Raw genomic sequence first — 22,796 nt, 5'->3', positions numbered from 1 at the left:
TTTTGATGGTGGTTTGGGGGTAGGCCTGGGGTGAAGGTTGCATGGCCCCAGGGTTACATGGTTTCAGCTTCTCACGAATACCAAAAGATGGAGCACCCAGGCTTTCTAATCAGCTTGCCCAGATGTGGGGCAAAAGGAGAATGAGAAGCAATGACACTTGGTCACTGTCAGTGCTCAGACATCAAAAAAAGAGTGACACTCTTCACTTTAGTGGGTAATAAACAATTAGAAAATAAAACAACCAAAAAGTGCGATGATATCATCTACAACTACATAGAAAATGAAATGCATGAAAGTAAACAAAAAATGCTCAAAACCTCTCACAGAAAACTACAAAATATTGAATTTTTAAGTAATGAAGAAGTTAGATAAATGGGGAATCCCTGGGTGGTGCAAATAATTAATGTGCTCAGCTACTAACCAAAAGGTTGGGGATTCAATTCCACCCAGAGTTGCCCTGGAAGAAAGCCCTGCTGATCTATTTCCAACAAAAATCAGCCATTGAAAACCCTAAGCGGCACAGCTATACTCAGACACACACAGGGTCACCCAGGAGCTGGAGTCAACTTGGTGGCAGCTGGTTATTGGTTAAGGGCAGGGTATGTCAGAATCACCTGTGAGGCTTCTGATGATGCATTGGTGGTTCCGTAGTAGAATTCTCACCTCCCAGGTGGAAGACTGGAGTTCGATTCCCAGCCAATGCAGCTCATGAGCAACCACCACCTGTCTGTCAGGAGAGGCTTGCGTGTTGCTAGGCTGCTGAACAGGTTTCAGCAGAGCTTCCAGACTAAGACTAGGAAGAAAGGTCTGGGGATCTACTTCTGAAAATAAGCCAATGAAAACTCTGTGGATCATAACAGTCTGATCCACAACTGATCGTGGTGGCATAGGACTGGGTAATATTTTGGTCCTTTGTGCATGGGGTCACCATGAATTGGGGGCCAACTCAACAGCAGCTAACAACAGCAAGAACAAATAAATGGGATATGATAACCATGTTTGTGTATTGAAGGGAAAATATTGTAAAGGTGTCAATTATCTTCAAATTAATCCATAGATTAAATTCGATGTTAATTTTAAAATTCTAGCCAGTGGAAGTTGATACATCAGTTTTAAAGTTTATACGAAAATGAAAAGGCTCAGGGACAGCCAAGTCAATCTCAGAGGAGAAGAACAAGTAGGAGAACCTACACTACCAGGCATCCAGAATTATTATGAAGATATAGTAGTTAAGAATTTGTGATATTGGTGCAAGGATAGACAAATAGGCCAATGAAACCGGCCCACACATAAATGGCAACCTGACACAAGACACAGTGACACTGCAGGGCAGTGGGGGAGGGTGACCTTCTCAAGAAAAATGATGCTGGGTCGTGGACCTCTTTAAAGTGCTAAAAACTCAAGGTGTCACTTTGGTGACTAAGGTGTACCTGACTCAAGCCATGGTCTTTTCAATCGCCTCATATGCGTGTGAAAGCTGGACAATGAAAACAGCAGACCAAAGAAGAATTGACACAATTGAATTGTGGTGATGGTGAAGAATATTGAATATACAATGCACTGCCAGAAGGATGGACAAATCTGTTGCTTGGCAGAAATACAGCCAGAATGCTCCTTAGAAGCAAGGATGATGAGACTTCATCTTGCTTACTTTGGACGTGTTATCAGGAGGGACCAGTCCTGGAGAAGAACATCATGCTGGTAAAGTAGAGGGTCAGTGAAAAAGAGAAAAAATCTCAATGAGATGGATTGACACAGTGGCTGCAATAACACGCTCAAACGTAGCAATGGTTGCAGAGGATGGTGCGGGACCAGGGAACGTTTTATTTGTTGTACGTAGGGTCGCCATGAGTTGGAGCCGGCTCAATGCTTCCTAACAACAACAGTGGGATATTAGTAAGAAAAACGAATAAATCTTTACCCCTATAACACAACATTTATAAATATCCATTCCTGGGAATTGACCTCTATATCACAACATTCATAAATATCAATTCCTGTACATTCTAAATGTGAGCGATAAAACAATAAAGCTTCTAGTAGATAGCATAGAAGAAAATCTCCATGACTTTGGGAGAGGCAAAGATTTCTTAAATAGAACATGCAAACACTGACTATACTACCATATTAAAAAAAAAACCAAACCTGTTGCCATTGAGTCAATTCTGACTCGTAGCAACCCTATAGGACAGAGTAGAACTGCCCCATAGAGTTTCCAAGGAGCGCCTGGTGGATTCAAGCTACCGGCCTTTTGATTAGCAGCAGTAGTTCTTAACCACTACACTACCAGGGTTTCCAGTACTACCATATTAAGAAAGTAAAAAGACAAACCACAGACAGGGGAGGGGGAAGACATTCCCAACAAATATAGCTGGTAAAAAACTCATATTCAGAATATGTGTTAAAGTTCTACAAATCAGTAATTTAAAAAAAGACAATCCAATTACAAAAAAGAAAATGGACAAAGGACTTGAACACACAGTTTACAAAAGTTATGGTTATGGGTTGAATAGTGTCCCCAGAAAAGATACAGGGAGGTCCTAACCTCCGAACCTGTGATTCTGACCCAGTTTGAGAATACAGTTTTTTTCTTATTATGTTAACGAGGTCACACCAGAGTAGGGTGGGTCCTAAACCTAGTCCCTTCTGAGTGGTGTCTTACAAAAGGGAAAACAGATAGACACACAGAGGTAGATAGACTTCATGTCATGATCCAGCTACAACGGCCACTGAATTCCACAGGCTACTAACAAGGAAGGACCCTCCCTGAGAGCCTATGCCCTTCTAGCCTCCAAAATTTCCTGTTCTTGGAAGCCACACACTTGTGGTGTTTTGTTGTTGTTGTAGGAGCACTAAGTAACAAAGCTAGTTATCCTATCGGCATTTGAAAAAGTGCTCAATATAGTCAGGCAAATGCAAATTAAAACCACCATGAGATACCCCTACACACCTTCCAGAGTGGCTAAAATTAAAGATTGGCAATACCAAATGTTAGCAAGAATACAGAGCAACTGGAACTCTCGGATATTGCTAGAGAGAATATAGATTGGTGTAACTTTGGAAAGCTGAGTGGCAGTATTTACTGAAGCTGAATGTTTGAATATGATAGATAGACAGATAGACAGGCAGGCAGACAGACAGATAGATACATAGATAGATAGCTGTTGTTAGATCATCTTAGACTCATGATGACTTTATGTACAACAGAATAAAATGTTGCCCAGTCTTGCGTCCTCTTCACAATTGCTGGCATGTCAAAGTCCATCACTGCTGTGCCAATCCATCTCACCCAGGGTCTCCCTCACCCTCACTAGCCCTCTGTTTCACCAACTAAGATGTCCTCCTCCAGCTGTTGGTCCCTCCTGACAATCTGCCCAAATCAAGCAAGTTGGACAATGTACTGTTGGGATCCATGGAGTTTCCATTGGCTGGTTTTCAGAAGCAGATCACCAGACCTTTCTACCTAGTCCGTCTTAGCCTGGAAGCGCCTCTGAAGCTTGTTCAGCATCATAGCAACACACAGACCTCCCCTGGTAGACAGGTGGTGGCTGCACGTGAAGTGCATTGGCTGGGAATTAAACCTGGGTTTCCTGCATGGAAGGCCAGAACTCTACCACGGAACCACCACTACCCTGCAAGGTATACGCCCAATGGAAATGTGTACGCACATTCACCAGAAGACACACACGGCCATGTTCATGGCAGCATTATCAGCAACAAATATCCATTGACGAAGAACGGGCAAATAAATTGTGGTATAGTCACGTGATGGAATGCTCTATAGGGAAAAAAAAAAAAACAGCAAATCAGAGCTCCAGATGTCACTTAACAAACATAATGTTAAGTGAAAGAAGCTAGACACCAGAGTACACATGATATGACTCCTGTTATGTAAAGTCCAGAAGGAAGCCACGTCCAGCACCTATCGATGGTGCTGGAAGTCAGGGTAGAGGTTGCTTCGGGAGGAGTGTGGACGTGGCGCCCGTGTGGACGTGGCGCCCAGGAGCAGACGTGGGGACTGCTCTGACTCCTGATCTGGGCGGTGGTTATGGCAGCACCTTCAGCTAAGACGATGGTGCAGTTTGCTGCATTCATACACTGGAAGTCCCCAACTTACGACAGGGGTCTTTTCCAATAACTTAGTCATAAGTCGGTTCTGACATAAGTTAAACACCTCTTTTTTTTGTTTTCATTATTATTGCCTTTTATTGTCAGTATCTTTGTAAATCTGATCTTTATTTGTCTTTGGGGGTTGGCATGAGAAAGATAACAGCAAACAGTGTGTTGCGACATCGTGTATAGTACATATTACTAACAGTAAGATGTACAAAAATCAAAAATGGATGGACATAAGTGCAACTCGTAAGTAGAGGACTACCTGTACTCATCAATTTAAAAGTCCACTCAACAAGGGTGGAAAGAAGGAAAGCTATTAAATTCTGTCTTAGTTTCTTAGTGTAAGTAGCCATAACCACAAGAAATACCACAATAAAAAAAAAATTTTTTTTTTTTTTTAAACAGAAATTTGTTTTCTCACAGTTCAGGAGGCTAGAAGTCCGAATTCAGGGCACCAGCTCTAGGGGAAGGCACTCTCTGTCCGCTCTGGGGGAAGGTCCTTGTCTCTTTTCAGCTTCCATTCCTTGGTTTCTTGGAGATCTTCATGTGCAGTGACATCTGTCTTCTCCCATCTGTGCCCCTTGCTTCTCTGTGCCTAGTCTGCTCTTTTCATGTATCTCACTGATACGGCTTCATTAACATAACAAAGAAAGCCCTATCCCCAGATGAGATTACATGCACAAGTATATATGGGTTAGGATTCCAACACATACTTTGGAGAGACACAATTCAAATCATAACACAGCCTATTCCTGAAGTGATACTGTCGTTAATTGCCATTAAGTCAGCTCTGATTCACAGCACCCTTGCGTATAACAGAATGAAACATTGCCCGGTCCTGTGCCATCTTCACGATTATTATATGTTTGAGTCCGTTGTTATGGCTATTGTGTCAATTATCTCTTTGGGAGTTTCCCTTGTTTTCCCTGACCTTCTCCTTTGCCAACCATGATGTCCTTTTCCAGCGACTGGTTTTTCTGATGATGTGTCCAAAGTGAGTCGAAGTCTCTCCACCCTCACTTCTAAGGAGCATTCTGGTGTCATGTCTTCTAAGACTGGTCTGTTCATTCTTCTGGCAATCCACAGTATATTCAATATTCTTTGCCAATACCATAGTTCAAATGCATCAATTCTTCGTGGGTCATCCTTTCTCACTGCCCAGCTTTCACATGCATATGAAGCGATTGAGAAGACCATGGCTTGGGTCAGGCACACCTTAGTCATCAAAGTGACCTTAGGTGATTGTTGTTGCTTGTTGTCATGTGCTGTCAAGTGGATTCCAACTCATAGCGGCCCTATATGACAGAGTAGAACCGCCCCTAGGGTTTCCTAGGCTGTAATCTTCGTGGGAGCAGATAGCTAGATCTTTTTTCCCACAGAGTGGCTGGTGGGTTCAAGCCGCCCACCTTTTGATGAGCAGCTGAGTGCTTCGCCATTATGCTACCAGGGTTCCTTTCTTAGGTGACAGGAGCAGGCTATTCAAGATATTCAACATACCCCTCAGGCCAGACACTAGGAATCATGGGAATGAGACTTATTAACACGATCCAGGTCATAGTAGCTGCTTTTCTCCTTCCCTCATTTCACACAGATTGCAGAAGTCTTGCATACACCTTCCTTCCTTTCCTATGAGCAGCTTGCCGAAAGGATAGGGCCCGGTGACCACAGTGTGTGCATATTCAGCTTTTCAAACACGTCCTCCATTTTGTGTTAAGACCGGAAGGGCGATGGCTGCTCACTGGTGTGGGAAACCCTGCCTGGTGCTCACAAACCTGGTTGATGCTCCCAAAGTGATGCTGACGAAATAGAATTTCTCCTAGCCTGCTGTCAAGAGTTTCCAGTGAAAATAGAACAATGGGTCGTGAAGTAGTCCTTGGTCACGCGTGGCCAGGCACCAGTTCACACCCGAGTTTCAGTGGCCTCCTCGACCTTGGGCAGGACCATGTACCCTGGCCCAGGGGACGGCTGTCCAGCTGCCGACCACTCGTGTATACCAGTCTCATTGTGGTTTGTCCTGCGCCCTTCTCAGGGATAGCGTGACACACTTATTTTATGCAACTTGGAGTATAGTTTTGATCTTTTCTCTATCTTTAGCAACAAAATTCTTCCACTGAAACCTGAAGTGCATTTTGCAGTTGTTTTGGGGGAAAAAAAAAAAAGCCCAATTGGCTTTACCCAGAGGTCCCTGTGCCTTAAAAAAAAAAAAAAAGATTCAAAGCTTCAATGGCCATGGCTGTTGTTGACAACGTCCTATAACAGATAATGCCCTGGGGGTCGAGGAGTGATCTGGGGCCCACAGGCCGCCTGCACCATGCAGCCCTTAGAAGAAAATTATTAGTATTTGCATAATGGGGTCTCTGTGGAAGTCATAATTAATCTTAAATCTCCTATTAGGGAATGTACGTGGACCAAATTGGTTCGCCACTTTTTCTTCTAAAACTACCATCAGCGCACAGACTGCTGGAAGGCAGCTAGAGACTGCTGTGGTCTGTGGTCCTTCAGGAAATTCAAGGCTGAGGCCAGGGAGAAATGAGGCCAAAGGGCGTAGGTGAGAGGTGGAGGCTGGCCTCTTGGAGAGAGGCCGCCCTGGGAAGAGGGGGTTATAGGCTGGAATTGTGTGCATTTTATACGAAGGGCCAAGCAGCAGAAGTGGGGGCAGGGGCTGCTGCATGGCCCAGGCCAGGAGACAGAACAATGCAGCCAGGTGTGGGACCACACCAATTCTGGTATGCACAATAATCCCAACTACCTCTCAATCGGTGTTTAAAACCTTAAGGTGAGACTTAAAGGGGTGGGGGAGGTCAAATCTTTCTCAACGGAGCCCAGTTTGTTTTTTTTTCCAGATTACCTCATGGGCTTCTCGGGAGCTCCAACTTGGGTTCCAAATGACCCCTCAGGGGCCCCTCCCCTACAGTTCAGCTCCTGCCTCCCTCCCCACTTACCAACGAGCCAAGTGTCCCAGGACATGATCTTGGACTCCAAAACCTGGACTCTAAAACCACAATCCTGGAATCCTGGATCTATGCTCCAACCACACAACCCAACTCTAGCCAGAAGGAAGATGAGCTTCTGGAACATTCTGGAAGGTTCTGGGGGATGGATGGCAGGGTGAGCTGTACAGGGCATGGTACGGGGAGAGGACAGCACAGACAAAGCTCCTATTCTTCTCTCCTCGCCCCTCACATGTAGGTTTTCTGTGCAGGTTTTCCTCATCTCTCCATGCTCCAGCAAAGCCTCTTTGTCCACCAGCTTCCTGGCGGCACTCCGTGCCTCTTTCCAGACTCAATTTCCATAAACACTTTGCAGCCCGTGAACCCTGGGGGCTCTGGCTGGGCTGCCTGGCCCTTCCCTGAGCCCCCCACTGCAGGCCAGCAGACTCAGGGAGTGTCCGGGTACAGGGGAGCCGTGGACCTGCCACATTCCCTCCCACACTTTGTACCCACACACATTCCCAGTACCTGCTGTGCCAGGATGGTCTACTCTTGAGGGAAGCAAAGGTGAATCTGACTCTGGGTCTGCCCAGGGGAGGGCTAAAGTAAGGACCCTCTGTTGTGAGTTGAGTTGTGTCCCCAAAAAACATGTGTTGAAATCCTAACCCCTGTGCCTGTAAATGGAGTCCCTGGGTGGTGCAAACAGCTAAGTGCTCAACTACTTACTGAAAGTTTGGTGGTTCAAGTCCACCCAGAGGAGCCTTGAAAGAAAGGTCTGGCCATCTACTTCTGAAAGCTCACAGCCTTGAAAACCCTATGGAGCAATTTTACTCTACAACACATAGGGGCACCATGAGTCCAAGCTGACTCAGCAGCAACTGTGTTTTGGTTTGTACCTATAAACGTGGCCCTATTATAAATAGGGTTTGTCTTTTGTTATGGCAATGAGGTCTGGTAAGAGGAGGGAGGGCCCTAAACCTAATCACTTCTGAGTTATAAAAAGAGCAGAATGGACACAGAGACATACACAGGGCAAGGGGAAGAGAACCTTCTCAGTCACAGAGCTGATGTTTACTGAACCCTCATATCCCAGACAACGGAGGCAGATGCAACCACAAGGCCAGGAATGGCACGAATCACCAGCAGCTACTAGAAGCTGAAATACACAAAGAACGACCTTGCCCTAGAGCCACGCCCTGATGTGGACTCCTTCTGAAAAGTGAGAAGATAACTTTCTGTTCTGTAAAGCCACCTACTTGTGGTATTTTTTGTTATTACAGCTTTAGGTAACTGAGACACTTACCTCCTGGCACCCTCTGTGCCTCAATTTCCTTACCTATAGAGGGACTGGAAGAACCTCCTTCCTAGAGATGTTTGGAGAGTTAATGGAGAAGATTCCCAGGAGGCATCTGGAATTTGAGGGCTGTTCTGTTGAATGGGACGATCGGAGAAGGCAGGGGCAGCTCTGGGGAGAGAGACCCCCACAGGGAGGGGGCAGGAGAGGCCTCGATGGCCTGACACCAGATTCCTAGCTGGTGACCCTCCCATGGGGACCACCTCACTCCCCCGTTCCAGACTCATCCTCAAATCTGCCACCCAACCAAGCCCTTCAGTCAGCCCCACCAAGGGCACCCATTCACTATCCACAGCTCAGCTATGGGCCAGGGCCAAGCATTAGTGGGCTATGGGCCAGAGGGAACCCAAGGGCAGCCCCAGCTTCCTGTGGGTCAGGACTCAGGTCCTGGGTGGATGGTGGCTGGTGTTGAGTCCCAGGTCTACCACCTGCCAGCTGACGGCCTTGGCCAGGCTGACCTCCTTGACCCCCATGACATGTATCAGAGAAGAAGAAACCACACAGTTGTACTGTGGTGTCTTGCATGTCACTGTGATGCTGGAAGCTTTGCCACTGGTATTCCAAATACCAGCAGGGTCACCCACAGTGGACAGGTTCCAGAGAAGCATCCAGACTATGCCAGACTAGGAAGAAAGGCCTGACAATCTACTTCCGAAAATTAGCCAATGAAAACCCTACAGAACACAACAGGACACTGTCTGACTCGCTTGCTTTGGACATATCGTCAGGAGGGATCAATCGCTGGAGGAGGACATTACAGTCAGCCTTCAGGGGCTGGCACCCATTCCCAAAGCAGCACACTGTGCCCATCCCAATCTGGGCCTGCTGCCCCTCAAGGATGGGAATCAAATGAGGAAAATGGAAGCCTCTCCTGCTATCCAGACTGGGAGGAGAGGCAGCTGCTGGGCCCCTCTGTTGGCTTTTAAACACAGACGGCAAGAGAGCCCCTTGTGGCTGCAGGCATTCTCTACGCCTGCCACACCATTCCCACTGGTCTTACCTCTGCCAGCCCTGATGCCCCCATCCCTTAGGGCTCAGTTTAGGGCTGTCCTGTTGCTCCCAGTGTACAGGGCTCTCTCACTCCCACCACGCCCATGTCTGCACACATACGCACACATGTACACACACACACATGTGCGCACATGTGCACACATGTGTGCATATATGTGCACACACATGCATACGTTTGCACACGTGTGTACACACACATGTGCGCGCATGTGCACGCACATGCACACCTCCCCAGGACAGCATAGAGAATGGTGTGCCCATCTGAGGCCTTACCCAACAGGAGTCTGTGACCCACTGTCCCCAGCCCTCAGAGGAGGAAGCAGCCCCCCACCCAGCCCATCTTTCCCTGGGGCTTGTACCCAACAGTGGCGAGAAAAGCAGCTTTTCCCGCAGCCTCAGGGCTGCACCCAAAAGGACCATTCCTTGGAATGGGAGGGGGCTCAGGGGACAACACGTGGTGTATCTGGTGAGGGTTTGGCTCATCCCTGAGCACCACATTTCTGGTAACATGAGAACTGAAGACATCAATAGCTCCACCCCAACAGTATCCGGAATCGATTACTGGGGGCAGGAGGGGTGTGAGCAGGAGAATGCACCTGGGCCGGGAACATCAGCTGGAGCCAGATGATACCAGACTCAGGCGAGGCCAGAGTCAGGTGAGACTGGAGTCAGGTGAGGTTGAATCTAGGTATGCCTAGATCCAAGTGATTCCAGAGTCAGGAGAGGCTGGATCCAGGTGAGGCTATATCCTGGTGAAGCCAGAGTCAGATGAGGTCAGATCCGGGTGAGGCTAAATCCAGGTGAGGCTGGAGCCAGGTGAGGCTATAGCTAGATAAGGCGAGGCCCTTACACACAGGCTGTTCTCCTGTTTTGGTCAGTTGGGGCATGGAGCAGCTCGGTTTCGGGAACCATCTCAGACACAGAGCTAACGTTTACTGAGCCCTCATATCCCAGGCACCACTCCCAGTGCTTTGCACGTGTTGTCTCCTTTTAGAGCATGAAGTCCTGCAAGGATTTAGATAAATCAGAGCCTCTTTCACAGCTAGTGGGAAAGGAAAATGGCATACCATCTGCAGAGAACAGTACCATGGAGTGAAAATGTTAAATAGAGATTTATCACATGACCAGCAATTCTGCTCCTTCGTATCTCCCCAAGAGAAATGAAAACACATGTTTACATGGCCACTTGTATCCGAATGCTCATAGCAGCACTATTCACAACAGCCAAAGGTGGAAACAACCTAAGTGTCCATCAACAGATGAGTGGCTCAACAAAACATGGAATATCTACACAATGGCCTATTAGTCTAACATAAAGAGAAATGAAGCTCTGATATATGTTCTGACATGCGTGAACTTTGAAAACATCGTGCTGACTGAAATAAGCCAGACACGAAAGAGCAAATATTATATGATCCCTCTTCTAATAAATGCCCAGGATAGACAAATGCATAAAGATGAAAGTTTATTAGTAGTTGCCAGGGGCTGTGAAGAGCAGGTAATGGGAAGTTGCTGCTTAATGGGTATGGTGTCTCCTTTTGGGGTGATGAAAATACTCTCGAATTAGATAGTGGTGTGATTAGACAACCTTGTGAATGTACTAAAACCATCGAATCATGCACGTTAAATGGGTAAGTTTTATGGTAAGTCAATTATAGCCCCATAAAAACTAATAAAATGTGTGGCTAATTGCCTCCATGAACAGCTGTCTTCTTTGCAATGGGACCAGAAGAACTAGATGTTCTCCTGCTACAATCACTGAACATTTTGTTCAAAGATTTTATAGAAGAATCTTGATCAATAGGGGGGAAATGCAGAACAGAATTTCAAATTCTCATGGACTGCATACTTTCTGGAGTCATGAGGACTGGATAAACCCCTGAAACTATTGCCCTGAGATACTCTTAAAACCTTAAAACAAAAGTATCACCTGAAGTCTTCTTAAAACCAAACAATAGCTTAACTAGTAAAAAATGTCTGCCTTGAGCATTACGGCCTTTTAAGAACTATCTATATGGGATCAAAGTGACAACAGCAACTTGAAAGATTAGACAGGAACCTTAGGGGGCCAAGAGTTTATGTTCACAGGGGAGAAACAACCCAGAAAAGGAGGATGAGAATGGTTACACAACTTGAAAAATGTAATCAATGTCACTGAATTTTACATGTAGAAACGGCTCGATTCGTGTATGTTTTGTTGTGTATGTTCTCAACAACAACAAAATACATTTTTAAAAAAATTTTTAAAAAACTAACAAATAAAATGAAGCCAGTCTGGGAGAAACAGAACACTCCAAATGGCACCTGTGCTCTCCTCCCACAGAGGGGCCTCTGGGTACTCACCACACCCCAAATCTTGGGAGGCGCAGGGCAGCGGGGCAGGGGGAGCTCCAGGAGAAGATGCTGGCCTCTCCATAACTGCCTTTGGCGGCTCCGAAGCCTGTCGTCTGGCCACAGGGCAGGGGTGTCTCCAGGGAACTCGCAAGATCAGTGGGGCCCTCGGACAGGCCAGGCCTGCATCTGACCCAAGAAGGCTGAAGGACAGGGTCCCCAGCTAACCTCCGTGCAGCCGGCCAGTGACTAGGGAACAGGCCAGTGTGAGCTCAAGTGTCCGGAGAAGAGGCTGGGGCAGCAAAGGTGTGGCCTGGAACACAGGCCCGGAAGACACCGGCCCCCAGCAGAGGCTCGAGGGAGGCTCCTGGGAACAGGCAGCACAGACACCAGGCTTGGGAGTGACGGCAGAATCAGAGGACAGAGAGAGAGCAGACAGGAGATAGGAGGCACTGCCGGATTGGTCTCCTCAGCAACAGCTGGAGCAGAGAGCAGGGTGGGGTCTGCATGGAGGGCGACGTGCTGGTGTCCCGGGCTGGCCTGGGGCACACACATGGTCCAGCACAGCAACAAACAGCACCCCGTTCACCCGCAAAAGTGTCCCAGTTTGAGCAAACTCTTATATGAGAAAATGACCGGGTACAGTGCAGCAGTATCAGGGGTGGCCTCCCCCTGTTTGGTGGGGCCTTCACCCAGAAGGTGACCTTTAGTAATACAGACCCCACCTCCACCCCCCAGGAGGCAGAGGGGGCACCCCTCGCCCCAGAGGTCACAGCCCCTTGCCACCTTCTAAGGGTTCCCACATTATGCTGGAAGTGGGAGGGGCTGTCAGAATACCCTCCAGCTCCACCGGGCAGGAACAGCTGAGAGACAATCACCAAGCCCGTCTTCTGCATGCAGCCTGTCCCCAGCCTCAGCCGGCTCTATTAGGAGTGTATGTTTTATTAATATTGGACATTAAAGTTTAATAGTGTGATTACAGGGAAAAATGGGACTTCACACCCAAGGAATATTAGAGGATTCCAGAGAGAGCTCGTGAGGGCGGGGACATTTGTCAGCACTCAGGACAGTTCACATTCATCACACTTCGGGCAAGCGTCCCTAGGGTTAGCTCCAGCCACGTACGGTCACTGCCCCCCCCCCACCACGAGATTCCTGCTGCAACAGCACACCCTCCCCTGAGGCCTGGGACCACCAGGAGGACCTAGGGCAGGCCACCCAAAAGGGGGCTCCTGATTCTGCACCCCTCCATCTGACCAAGGCCCCTCCCACCAAGCTGGGACAAAGCCTGGGACACCACCCCCATCCCATGATGGGAGCCCGTGGAGGTCCCACTGTGCCCTGCTGGCCAAGACCTTCATGTCTCCACATTTGCCGCTGGAGGACCATCTAATGTCCATCTGGTGGGATGGGCCAGGGGCAGGGCCCAAGCCCCACCCTTGGGAACCCGGGCCCATCAGAGCTCTGTAGAGGTATGGAAGAGAGGCCTTGCCGATCACAACGCTCCACCCTTATACTGGGTGTGCAGAGCCCCAAGGCAAGGCTTTGAAGCTGCAGGTCACACCCAGGCACGTAGATCCTCTGCTCATACCCAGTCTTGGCTGTCTGCACCCTTTCCTCATGCCCAGCCGGCTTTACCAGCAAACCCAGAAACTCCTCCTTGCCTCCGCACCTGGGAGAATGGCTGCTCATGCTGGGCCTGTGCTTCTCCTGGACTCAGGACTCCCCCTGTGCCTTTGACTCTCCCCCCCACCCCCATGCACACACACACAGAGCTCCATTCTGCACATGGTCCCAATCTACATGATTGTGGGGTTGGTGAAATTGATGCATGTGTTGGAAAGATGCTGTTGATGACAAGAACTGGTGACCAGCCTGTCAGACCCCGGCAGGCTGGGAGGGGGGTGCCAGAACACCCATATTCATCAAAACTGGAAGACAGTGAGGGCTGGGAGAGGGGCTAAGAGATCATTCAACCAATATATGGTCAATTCCTGGCACTCAGACCTACTCTCCTTGCCTCACACATGGCAGACATCACTAATCGATTGGCACACTGCTTGCTGCTGAGCCCAGACCCAGCAGGAATACTCCCCACACAGGTGCCAGGCAGCCAAGCCAGTTGATGGGGGCCTGTAAGACAGTGTCTAGAAGATGACTGCCTTTTGCATGGGAAGCTGAGGAGGGCCAGCCTGAAGCCTCAGTTTCCCCTCAGAAGAAGCAAGATTCAGACCTCATAGGTGTCTGGCACCACCCCGGGGCCTCAGCACCCAGCACAAGGCTAGACACACCAAACCAAACCAAACCAGTTGCCATGGAGTCAATTCTGACTCACAGCGTTCCCTTATGTGTCAGAGTAGTAGTGTGCTCCACGGAGTTTTCAACGGCTGATTTGTTTGGAAGTAGATCACTAGGCCTTTCTTCCCAGGTGTCTCTGTGTGTACTTGAACCTCCAGCCTTTCGGCTAGCAGTGGAATGAGTTTACCATCTGCTCCACTCAGGGACTTCTCTCTGGGCACACAGCAGGTGCTTACTCAATGTCTATGGGTGGCTGGGACAGCCCTCCATGAGGGTACCTGGGTGTCCGTTTTCTGAGAGGCAGGCCCCTGTGGCCTCAGGCACTCCAGGGCAGGTCCAGTGAGGATGATGCCAGTACCCCCTGGGGATTGGGCACCTCTGCTCCACGGCAACTCCATCTAGGTCCAGCGTCACAGGAGGCCCCCGCAGTGAGAAACCTTACCTGAGGCCACCCGACCCTCCGAGGAAGTGCTTCGTGTAAGAAGTCAAAGAGGGGTGAGCGGAAACAGACCCTCCCAGCCAAGAGGCCCGCCAGGTAGGGAATGACCTCACACACAGGGATCCACCCCACCTGGGGGCCCACCATCGGCCCCCAGGCCTGGCAGAGCTGGGAGCTGGAATTAGAAATACCAGGACTTCATCTGGAGCAAAGAACTCCACAGGGCAGGCAGAGCTCAGGTGCCAGGGAGGGACTGGAGGGGCTGGGAGGCAGGGGGCTGGGGGTGGGAGGGGCTGGAGAGGAACTGAGGAAAGAGTGAGGGCAAGAGGGGACCAGAAGGGCCAGGGAGGGACCGAGCAAGGGCTAGGAGCCCACTGGGATCAGGCTGGGGAGAGGGCATCTGGAGGCAAGCGGCCCAACTCAGCAACGCAGAGCAGCGCTTCGCCTGGGTCAGCCCAGGGGAGGCTGAACCCTGGCAGGTCAGAGCTCAGCACACTGGGACAGCTAGTTAGAGGCATCCAGAGACACGAGTGAGGCCCTGGGTCTGTGGCCCCACATCCTGGTGTGGTGGGGCAGCCCTGATTTCCAGCACTGCCAAGAAGGAGCACATTACGGGAGGGAAACAGCCCATTTAGAAGTACCCTCAGGGGGCAGGGAGGCGGACTCAGGGCCAAGAGATGCAGCTGGCATCTCTTTATTGCTGTTGCCGTCAGGATCTCAGCAGCCAAAGTACCAGAGGAGCTGGCCCTGCCAGGACCTGAGCCCGTCCTCCTGCACCGAGGGGTCAGAGAGGAACCGGTGGCAGGGCTGGTGGCTCAGATGGAAACCCCTTGGCTCACTCTGATGTTCGCATTGTATTTCCAAAAGACAGTTCAGTTAAAATTAAATCTCCTCACGGTGGTCTGACCACTCTAACTCCACCTGAGCAGTGTTGTTTGCCATTGAGGCTGGGCAAGGAGCAGAGCGTGAGTATCACCGAGAGAGACCGGGGTCTCCTTTCCTCATTTGTATCTAACTTTTGCATCTAACCTAGATTGTATCTAACTCATGAAGAAGTCATCACCAGAACTGCAAAGACTATCCCTGTGCCCTACAATATTGCGGCCAGGAGCCACATGTGTCTATTCATATGTTCATTAAAATTAAATGGCATACAAAATTCACCTCCTCAGGGTCTTAGAGTTCTCTAGAGAAACAGAGCCAGTGAGACAGAATGGCTGCCTCTGAGTACTCCCGCTCATGGCAACCCCATGTGTCAGAGGACAATTGTGCTTCACAGGATTTTCAATGGCTGATTTTTCAGATGTAGATAGCCAGGACTTTCTTCCGAGGTATGTCTGGGTCAGCTCGAACCACCAGCCTTTTGGGTAGCAACTGAGTGTGTTAGCTACTTGCATTACCCAGGGCCTCCTAAGGTATATAGAGAGAGATTTATTTTGAGGAATTGGCTCACGTTAATTGTGGGGGCTAGCAAGTCCAAAATCCATAGATCAGGCAGCAGACCAGAGATGCTGGCAATCTTGTGCCCCAGAATTGGTAGGTTAAGTGGTAGGGGAGAGAAGGAGTTTTTTCAAGGTGTCTCTTTATAGTCTGGAGGCAGAACACACCCTAGGGAAACCCCCTTTTTGCTCTTAAGACCTTCAACTGTTTGAATGAGGTCCACCCACATTACGGAGAGTAATCCGCTTTACGTAAGGCTAACCGATCTAATTGCATATAACTACTCCATAACAGCAACTAGACTAGTGTTTGACCAAACAACTGGGCACCATGGCCACGCCAAGTGAACACATGAAATTCACCTCCACAAGCAGTCACAAGGGTTACATTTCAAATGCTCAGTGACCACATGTGACCAGGGACCACCATTCAGACAGTACAGATGTGGAACATATCCACCATCTCAGAATTCCCTGTTGGGAAGCACGTGACCCCTACAGCCACCAAGGCAGGCTGGGCGTTGCCCCATCACAGATCTCCCAGGACTGTGCCTGGTACACAGTAGGAGCTCAATCAACACTTGTAGAGTTGATTCCTCATTTGTTGGCTCAATTCTATGGCTTCCTGTTGTGGGTTGCATTGTGTCCCCAAAAAACCTATGTTCAAGTCCCAACCCCTGTACCTGTGAACGTGACGTTATTTGGAAATAGAGTCTTTGCTGATGGGATCTGGTTAAGATAAGGTCACTCTGGAGTAGGGTGGGCCCTAAATCCAATGACAGGTGTGCATACAAGAAAAGTAGAGGACACAGACACACAGGGGAAAAGGTGACATGAAGATGGAGGCCGAGACTGGAATGATGCAGCCGCAAGCCAAGGATCGCCAGCTGACACCAGAAGCTAGGAGAGCAGCATGAAGTAGATTCTCCCTCAGAATCTCCAGAAGGAACCAGCCCTGTGACAACTTGACTTCAGACTCCTGGCCTTCAGAACTGTGAGAGAATAAATCCCTGTTGTTTTAGGCCACCCACTGTGTGGTATTTTTTAACAGTGGCCCCAGGAGACCCAGAGTCTGCTCTTGGCTTCAGGGAAGGAAGGTGGTGAGTAAGACTGGAGCCTCAGAAAGAGCCTGGACAGCCCCAGCTTCCGTTCCTGCCAGTGGCCGGCCCACCAACGCCCACTGACCAGCCAAGAGCAGAGCAGCAAGCCAGGCAGGTGAGATGAATGAAGCGTGGTCAGGGAGGCCTTCCTGGGAGAAATGGAACCCTGGCCAGCTGGGAGAGCAGGTAGAGTTGATGATCAGAGAGGATCATGGGGGGTCCTATCAGAGAGAACAGAATGGGTAAGTGTGCGGGTGAGAGCCCTCCAAGGAGGGCAGGCAGGGAAGACTCCGACCCAGGTGGAAACAAACCCTGGCCACAGCTGCCTTGATGAGCCCACAAGCTTCTGGATAATTCTGACCATCAGAAAGCCTTTGTGGAGGGAGGCCCCAGATCCCATGGCAATAAGAGGGCAGGCTGGGGACAAGCATGGAGCAGCCTGTGCCCCAAGGGATAGTGCTCGGTGCAGGCCGCAGGGAGGGGAGTCCCCACACCACGGAACATGGAGGTCTCGGAGTCTCACGGCTGCTACATGTCCCCTGCACCCCAGAGACTGGAGAACCCCCAGCCAGAGCCTCCCCCAGCTCACCTGAGCCTGGAGACCATGACTTACAACTTGAAGGAGAAAATAATCTACCTTGAGAAAGCCCCTTCCTTGTGTTGTGTTTTTTATTTAATTTTCCAGCGAACACACTCTTTTATCATCCAAAACCGTGAAAGTAAATTAAGAAGAAATGGGTTTCTTTCAATTAGGCTCAGCGTTGCTTTGAGTAACTGCCTATAATTCTATTTAATGAAAAAATAAAATCATTATTCCACTTCTCCCCCAGCCCTGTCACAAACCCACAGACGGGCTCCATTAGCGTGCACCGTAGATTTATTTAATTAGAAAAATATTTTGTTTTCTCTGATTCTTTGGGAGAGAAAAAAAAAAACCTCCAGGCACAGAATTAATCAAATCTGTTACCTGGTAGTTAATGGCTTCTAAGCGCCAGCATCTCTCAATCCACACAGTTGTTCCTGTCCTTGGACTTCACCCCAAATTTGGATTACACACCCACGATCACTGCAACCACCCTCCCTGGCTGGGTCTGGCAAACCAGATGCCAAGACCCTCGCTGCCAGGGTGGGGACCCCCATGGCAGGTACAGAGGAAAAGGGGCCAAATTCTTCTGTCACCAGAAAAATCCAGTCCTCTGGGTGTGTACATAATGCACAGGAAACCAGAGCCCAGGACCCGCACATGCTGCTCATTAAAGCAGCGCCCCCTGGGACGGGACCCCTGCCCCCGAGGCCGCATCTGGTCCCCTAGGAGTGGGGGTCCCGGAGAGGCAGCCGACGTCTAGGGAGCAGGCAGGAGATAACATCAGAGAGAGGTGGGCTGGCTTAAAGCAGTGGCTCTCTTTGCCCTCCCTGGGGGGAGTTCCAACCTGTGGGCAAGAAGCTGGGGACTGGGAGTCTCAGTTTGCAGCTCCGGAGGCTCAGGGGTGCTGGTCAGAGGGGGATGTTATCGGGGTTCTGCCGCAATCCGGTCAAAGCTGGGCTGGGAGGATGGGTTCCCCTCGTGTCAGGCCTGGGCAACAGGGTGGAGCACTGGAGACACCAAGGTCAACATGTCCACAGGGCGGGGCCGTGTCCACCCTTCAGTTCAGGAGACAGAATCGCTGAGGGATCGAGGGAAGCCAGAGAGGGCATGGGGCCCTCCCTAGAGCCTGCTTCTTTTGATTTGTATTTTATACAAATGTGTGTGTGTGTTGTTGTTGGGTGCTGTCCACTCAATTTCGATTCATGATGATTCCATGTGACAGAGTAGAACAGCCCCATGGGGTTTTCTAGGCTGTAATCTTCATGGGGAAACCCTGATGGTGTAGTGGTTAAGAGCTACAGCTGCTAACCAAAAGGTTGGCAGTTCGAATCCACCAGGCGCTCTTTGGAAACGCTATGGGGCAGTTCTACTCTGTCTTATAGGGTCGCTATGAGTTGGAATCGACGTGATGACAACAGGTTTGGTTTTTTTGGTTTAATCTTTTTGGGGGCAAATCGTCAAGTTTTTCTCTCACAGAGATGCTGGGTGGATTTGAACCACCAATGTTCTGTTAGCCCCCAAATGCTTAACCGTTGCAACACCAGGGCTCCTTCATGTGCGTTTATATATATATGTATATGTGTATATATACATATATTGCATGTGTGTATATGCATACGTGTGTGTTTGTGTATATATACGTAAATGTGTGTATATACGTGCACACATGGCCATATACGCGTATATGTATATATGTGTGTTGTGATGTTGGTGAAGAGTATAGAATATACTGAGGACTGCCAAAAGAACGAACAGGGCAGTCTTAGAAAAATATACAGGGAATGCTCCTCCGAAGCGAGGATGGCAAGACTTCGACCCTTGCTTTGGACACATCATTAGGAAAGACCAGTCACTACAAAAAGACACGATGTTTGGTAAAGTGAAGCATCACAGAAACGAGGGAAGCCCTCGATGAGATGAACTGGCACAACGGACTTAATGAAAGGCTCAAACATGCCAACAATCTTGCAGATGGACCGAGACAGAGCGACATTTCCTTCTGTTATACGTGAGAGCACCCTGAGTCAACCCAAAAGCAACTAACAATTACATATATATAATTGTATGTGTATGTATATATGTGTATATATACTGTGTGTATATGTATATAAGGAACCCTGGTGGCACAACCATTAAGCGTTCAGCCGCTACCAAAACGTTGGCAGTTTGAAGCCACCCAGTGTCTCTATGGGAGAAAAGGCCTGGCAAACTGCTCCCGTAAAGATCACAGCCTAGGAAACCCTATGGGGAAGTTCTATTCTGTCATATAGGGTTGCTATGAGTCAGAACATATGGGGTTTTTTTTTCTGGGATGAGTCAGAATTGACTTGATGGCACACAACAACATATATGAATATGTGTATGTACGTATGTGTGTACATAGGTGATGCCCGACACTGGTCTGTCATGCCATGCTGCGGTGGCTTGCATATTGCTATGATACGGGAAGCTATGCCACCAGTATTTCAAATACCAGAGGGGTCACCCATGGTGGACAGATTTCATCAGAACTTCCAGACTAAGACAGACTAGTAAGAAAGGCCTGGCGATCTGCTTCCGAAAAGATCTGCTCTCATTTCTGCAGTCATTGAGAACCCTACGGATCACAGTAGAACACTGACTGATAAAGTGCTGGAAGATGAGCCCCTGGGTTGGAAGGCACTCAAAATACACAGTGGCCGAAACCATGGACTTGGGCACAGCAACAATCATAAAGATGGTGCAGAACTGGGCAGCATTTCGTTCTGTTGTGCGTGGGGTTGTCGTGAGTCAGAGCTGACCTCACAGCAGCTAACAAGAACAACAACAAAGAACTTTTCCTTAAAATCGTTAAATCATTTAAGTAAAACAGGATTTGGCATGGTGGCATGCTTTTAAATGTGAGCCACGAGAGGGGCCGTGGGGGCCAGGCTCCCAGCTCAGGGGACGATCCCCGCATCTGTCTAACGATGGGGTGTACTGAGACCATTGGAGGGAAACCTCCTCAGCCCATTTTCAGTGAGTGCAGTTCTACCATCCTTTCTCTATTTCATAATCACAGACCCTGGCCTTATTACCGTACCTCTCCTGGCCTCCTCACCGCAATGCTGTTTCCTGAACAGGCTCCTGGAAGATTAAGGATCCACATTTGGCAGAGCCCTAATGCCAACTCCATGGGGTCCCCTAAACTCAGACACTCCTTATAACATTGGGGCTAGGGGACATTCTCCATGGAGGGAGGGTGGCTGGGAGGAGGGTGAACAGAGGAAAGTTGTGCAGAAGCAAGGGGCTCAGGAAACCAGGTGCATCCGTGAGCCAGTCTCTCCATGGTCCTGGGCCCTGGAGGTGCTGGGAATTCTGCAAGGGGTGTTTCCATTGGACACCCTGGTAACGCCCCACACCCACCCTGACCTCTCTCGGCACAAGACCCCAGAGAAGAGGGAGCCGGTTCAGGCCTGAGGCCCCCACCACAAGCCCAGGGAGGGGCTTGTGTAAACATGCGGCAGACCCCCGTGGGCGCTGCCTGGGCAGGTTGACCCCTGTGGGCACTGTCCAGGCTTGGAGCCAAGCATGGATGCACCCGGGCTGGGGTCCTGCAGTGGGGGTGCAGACGGGCTTGGGTGCCAGGAGAGAGAACCACAGCACCCTAGTGACACTGGCTTCTCCACCAGCTTTTCACCATGGCGTGGGACACAACCTGCATCCCAGGCTGGCCTCTCTCCATGGCCATGGGACCGCTGCCACTTCCCCCCTCCCTCCCTCCCTGGCCCAGGGCCTTGCAAGCAGAGATAATTAGAGCCAAGTTCAGGAGCCTGGCATTTGACCTTAACCTCAGCACACTGCCCCTGCTCCTGGAGCCCCCCAGGGAGCTGAGACCCCCAAACCCTTGGCCCAGAGAGCTTACCAAAGAGGGTTTCAAGGGTGGGAGGACCTGAGCTGACCCAGTGCGGCATCGTGAAGGAGTCAGGGAGGGCGGCCACTGGAGGTCCTTGCCCCAGTCAGGCCTCAGTGGGAGACACCCATGTGGACCACATGCTCTACCCCACACTGACCTGGCCCCTGCCCCAGGGGGAGATCCTGGCAGAGTGCGGCTGAGCTGTCTGGAGCATCCACACGTCCCCACAGAAGAGGCACATATGCACACCCTCCTTCCCTCTCCTGTTGGCCCTAAGGGTGCCACCCTCTTCCTACCTAGCCTTGCATCTCCTTCCTATCCTCACAGGTGCTTCCTGAGATGCTCTTTCCACACAATCACCCATGGGAGATTTAAGATGGTCTTGACCCCAGATGCCAACCGAAGTTTTGAAGGTTCAAGTTTACCCAAAAGCACCTCAGAAGAAAGGCCTGGCAATCTGCTCCCCAAAAATCAGCCACTGAAAACCCGGTGAAGCCCAGTTCTGTGCTGGCACACTCAGGGTTGCCGCTAGTTGGAGTCAACTCAACACCAACTGGTCTGACATGGTGGAGCAGAGGCTTTGACCCAAGACTTACACAGGGCGGTGGGTGCACCCAGGGGCAACCCCAACCTCAGGCTAGTCCCCTGGGTGGTCCCTGGATACTTTCTTATCCCCTGGCTGGGACACTCCACGTACATTGGATTTTCCCATTTGGGCAGAAAGACTGAAAAACGTAAGACTGCCAAAAGAAGGGGCGTGACCAACCGTCCTTCCAGCACTCAAGGGCAAACACCACTGGCTCTCCGTGTTTTCCTCCAGGTCAGTTCTGAGCATTTTCCTATGTAGTCAGGACCATAGTGTACACATGTCGTTGGCCAAATAAAGGCCCCCAAAGATGCCTTCATCTTAATTCCTGAAGCTGTGAGTGTGTGACCTTACATGAAAAAAGGGACTTTGCAGGTGGGATGAAGTTAGGAGCCTTAAGTTGGAAGACGATCTTGAATTATCCAAGCGGGCCTGATATAATCACAGGGTCCTCAGAAGAGGTGGGAGGATCCGCATCAGAAGAGACGTCAGAAGCAAACATCAGAGGGGAGAGAAGATACTACATTGATGGTTTTCAAGTTGGAGGAAGGGGCCACAAGCCAAGAAGTGCAGGCGGCCTCTAAGCCAAAACCAAGCGCGTTGCTGTCAAGTGGATTCCGACTCACAACGACCCCATAGGACAGAGTAGAACTGTCTCATAGGATTTCCAGGGAGTGGCTAGTGGATTCAAACAGCTGACCTTTTGGTTAGCAGCCGAGCTCTTAACTGCTG

This window comes from Loxodonta africana, chromosome 3, assembly GCF_030014295.1.
Source record: "Loxodonta africana isolate mLoxAfr1 chromosome 3, mLoxAfr1.hap2, whole genome shotgun sequence".
Taxonomy (NCBI): domain Eukaryota; kingdom Metazoa; phylum Chordata; class Mammalia; order Proboscidea; family Elephantidae; genus Loxodonta; species Loxodonta africana.
This window is presented reverse-complemented; position numbering follows the sequence as displayed.